This window comes from Cololabis saira, chromosome 24 (genome assembly GCF_033807715.1).
Source record: "Cololabis saira isolate AMF1-May2022 chromosome 24, fColSai1.1, whole genome shotgun sequence".
Lineage (NCBI taxonomy): Eukaryota > Metazoa > Chordata > Actinopteri > Beloniformes > Belonidae > Cololabis > Cololabis saira.
In genome coordinates this window covers 22842364-22846852 of record NC_084610.1, presented here as the reverse complement: position 1 = coordinate 22846852, position 4489 = coordinate 22842364, and the positions used below count along the sequence as shown (strand labels likewise).

Below are 4489 nucleotides of genomic sequence, written 5' to 3'. Positions count from 1 at the left end.
GGGTCAAAACCGACCCGTTAACATCGGAGATGGTAACAGAAAGCTAAAAGGGGTCACAACTGTCAGTGTGAAGAAAGAAAGCAACATCCAAACCAGAAACATGAAGAAAGTAATGTTGCCGTTATATTGTTCAATGTCTTTTGTCCGTTTTATTGCTTCATCAAAGCCTCCGTCAAATCCTCAGACACAATGTTTCTGTGAATGTTCCTCTTTTTAAAGCCATTTTGTTGTAGTCAGTGTTGACCAATCACACGGTATCAGAAGGACAAAGGGCCGGCTCTTCAGGTAGATGCACGAGTATTAAAAGAGTGAGCAGACTGTAAAGACAACACTTCTTTATTGAAGGCAGAGACGAACATTTTACATTCAGCCTCAGAAGACAAAGGTGCAACCCAACCCTCCACTGTACAGGTAGACCACACTCTCACTGCAGCCTTTCTTTTTAATCTTCATGTAGGTTTTTAATGTTAATGTAGATTATTTTTTATTCCCCTTTTCTGGGTATAAATAGTTGGACCTATAAAATATACATTTTATCTAAATGTGCAAACCCCCAGACCGGTTGAGGCGTCTGGCCGTCCTTCCTGAGTTTCTCTCTATAGTCTCCTGCTCAGGATGAGGTTGGTATCGAGGGAAAGAATTGATGCTACAATCTGATGGTTTCTAAAACGAGACAATAATTATCATGAATGTTTTTTTACTGGCCTTGTATTAATTGGACTAATTTAAAATAAAATTAACTGTATTGGTGAAGTTTTGTGACTTTGCGCTAGATAAATAAAGCTCAATTTAAATAATTTAAATAAAAACAGATTAAATAATATAACAATAGACAAAAGCATAGATAAAAGTTTGACATTGACATATGGAATATGGACTCAGGTTTCCTGATTTATAACTTTCGAAGATAGAACTCAACAACTTTTTTCAAAAGATATCACAATTTTATTGCATCATTTACAGAACATTACTGACTTTTTGATCAGCATCCATCTCAACCCTTTTGCATCAGCCAGTTCTAAGGATGATGGAGTGGGTACAAATATCTCCATCAGTCCAGGATTGTGTGTCTAAACCAGCTGTACTTGTTTCCAGCTCTCAGGACCAGAGCCTGTCTTCTCCAGACTACAAGATGAGAACTGCAGTATGTGCCATCCTTCTCCTGATGCTTCTGTGTCAAGGTGTGTGGGATCCAGACAAACATTTCTACATGTCTCATAAGAGATAATTCTCTGCTTTTTTAGTACGGTAGCTGTAATTGTCATAACATCCCCTGACACAGTAGGTCTCACCACTCCAACGTGTTACAGCAGTGATTATAGCACAGTTTCTCTGATTACTGTGGTTTTTGCAGCCACTGTAAAAAGTTTTCCTTACTGTGTCCCAGGAGAAGCTCTGAGATGCAACCACTGCCGCTCATATTGGAACAGACCGTGCAAACCTCTGATAGAAGTCTGTCGGGGACGTTCTGATGTATGTGGTTTAGTCACATTCAGAGGTAAGTCTTGGGGTTGAGTGTTTCCAGTGGGGAAACTAATTTATGGTTAGTCAATTATCTAAAGCATTACAGAGATGTCAGGACAATAAATTTATAACTGAGGAGATCTCTTCTGAAATAGAGTTTAGTGGAAGTGGAAGGAACATTTTTGTGTCTTTTTCTTTTTTTTTTTCCCTTGTCTGCACACATATTAATGATTGATACCATGACGGTAGAAACCAAAAGCATATATAAGTGCATTATTACTATATTTAATATATATACATATATATACGCATACATATGCGTACACATACATAAATATACACATACAAACCCAGTGATTTTTTTTTTTTTTGGGGGGGAGGGGGGGTGATGACATCCACTGCCAATCCAGGAAGCAGGAACACACGGAAACACACGTCAAGCACTGGAAATCTGCAACAAAAAACCACAAACAGAACACGAAACCGGCACGGAGCCAACCAAAACAACAACAGCAATCGACCTAAATCTTGAGATCTGATCGCAGTCTGAGCTAAGCTACCGCTACCGCTACCTAACCCCAAAAACTAGAGAGGCAGCATGCAGGTGAACAAGCCAGTGTGTATGTCTATGTGTGTGTGTGTGTGTGTGTGTGTGTGTGTGTATGTATATGATCATGCGTGTGTGTGTGTGTGTGTGTGTGTGTGTGTGTATATGTTTGTGTGGCTGTGTAAGTTTGTGTATATGCATGTGACTAAGTGGCTATGTGTGTGTGTGTGTGTGTGTGTGTGTGTGTGTGTGTGTGTGTGTGTGTGTGTGTGTGTGTGTGTGTGTAATAAACCAAACAAAGCTCCACCTGAAGTGTATCTATAGTGGGGGAGGGGGGGGAGCAACCCCGCCACCCGCGAGACCAGAGGCCGACACGGAAGAGCCCGGAACCCAGGCCACCGGCAACCCCACAGAGGAGAGAAGCAGGAGGGAGGCAACCCACCGCCTGCGAGGCCCCCCCCGAGGGGTCCGCGGGCAGGGCCCCCACGGCGCGGGAAGAAGCAGCCAGGGATCCCGCGGCGGCGGACCGCGACCCAGGCAATCCCCGGCCACCCGGTCCGGGCCGGACACGCGGCCAGGAGGCCCTCACCCTTCAGGCCAACGACCCCCACCCAGCAGGGGGCCAGCCTGCCCGGAGAGACAGAGCCGCCCCGGCCGCCGACGCGGGCAGGCGCACCCGCCCCCCACGAAAGTGGCCCTCCAAGACCAGAGGGGCGCCCCGCCGCAGAGGCAGCGGGGGGGACCGGAAACGGCCCGGAGAGAGGGAACCCCCCAACAAGGCGACACCCGTGTAGGCCCGACAACGGAGGGCCCCAGACCCAGGCATCCCATTCATTCATCCATTCAACTATCCGATATCTATACTAATAATGATATGATATACTATACATAATAATAATACTAATAATAATAATAATAATAATAACCATCTTTGTATAATATAATATTGATAAATTATTAAGTTTTGATGTCCTGCCAATGGAGACCCAAATCCTCCATGGCAGGACCCTTCCATACCGCATTCTCACCGACACAGACACACAATCATGCACCGTTTTTGTGTCTTTAATCTAATGTGTAAGTTAGTGTGATCGTCTAAGTTTTTATCCTTAACATTTTACTGCAACATTTTTTTGTACATTTAAATTATTTTCTATGTTGAGCTGAAGAGAAGAGATTATGCCACAGATTTTTATTTATTCATGTAGTTTGAGTTTGCTAAAATAAATTCAGTCTAATTCAACCTATTTCCTATGTTGCAGTTTAATTTTAGACTTTAGAGAAGGAACCTTCAGAACTTATGAACTTCACTGCTGAACTGGATAATTGAGATAAAAGTTGGAGAACTTAAAAAAGAGACTTTATAAGGGCTGAAGGATTAATACAAACAAGAGGAAAGATTAGGACATAAAAACCCAGAGCGTTTACTTTTATCCGTTAAGTTTTGATAAAGGTTTGTAAAGGATAAAGATAAAGGATAAGTGAAAAAAATATAAGAACGAAGGACAGATACCTGGTAAAAATATTACTAACAGCAGCTAAGAAAGCTATCACGAAGAAATGGGGAAGGGAAGACCCCCCTACTCAAGAACAATGGATTCAACTGGTCAAGGAAATCTACACAAACGAAAAAATGATACATCGCTTAAGGCTACAGGAAGCCCAGTTCAAAGAGAAATGGACGAGATGGACAACATTTATGACTGAACGACAAAACAAAAAAAATGGAATGAAAATGGAATATGAACAGATTGCTTGGAAAGTGACTCCCATTTATTTTTTTAAATGTGTTCTGTACTTGTTTTATTACTATTTTGATTGAGTTGTCCCACCTTTGTAAAGGAAAAAATTTCAATAAAAACTAAAGTGAAAATTTTTTTTTTGATAAAGGTTGACATAATCTTTATTTATAACGTCCTGCTGATTCCATTAAAAGAGTAAATAATGCTACACTGGTAGTTTCCTTTTAATAAAACATGTTCAGATTTAGATTAAATATGAATGTAATATTTTTTTCTTTTCTTCATTATAGGTGGCTCAATTCGTAAATGCATATCCAAGAGGTCGTGGGCGTGTCAGAGAAATAACGGAATCCCTTACTATGCACGATGCTGCAGCACCGACCTCTGCAACTGATCCTCTTCATCACCGGCTGGACCATCATCTCTGATCTCTGGAAGCTTCTCTGTTGGATCCACTCTGTTGCTGTCAGATGAAAGTGTGTTGGACTTGTTTGAATAAAAGAAAAGAGAATACATTGATTTGTCCACCTTGTCATCATGAATTCAAATAATCATGGATGCATGGATGGATTCATTCACACTTTTAATCAATAAACTTGAAATCTCTGAACATCAGTACTTCAAACTTACCTCTAACTTTAACTTTTGCAACTTCTTAGCTTCTTCTCGACTTCTTTACAATGTTTTAAGTCTTATCCTCTTCCAGATTGAAAGCTGACTTCATTTAGCCGTTAAT

General features: G+C 41.2%; 1 long non-coding RNA gene across 1 annotated transcript; it reads left to right on the top strand.

The window, feature by feature from the left end:
• The first annotated feature begins 313 nt into the window (after positions 1-313).
• Positions 314-4258, top strand: LOC133425290 (uncharacterized). Its single transcript, XR_009770948.1, has 4 exons — positions 314-411; positions 1096-1181; positions 1388-1498; positions 4044-4258. It is a non-coding gene; the product is annotated as an uncharacterized LOC133425290 (long non-coding RNA).
• The last annotated feature ends 231 nt before the right edge of the window (positions 4259-4489 follow it).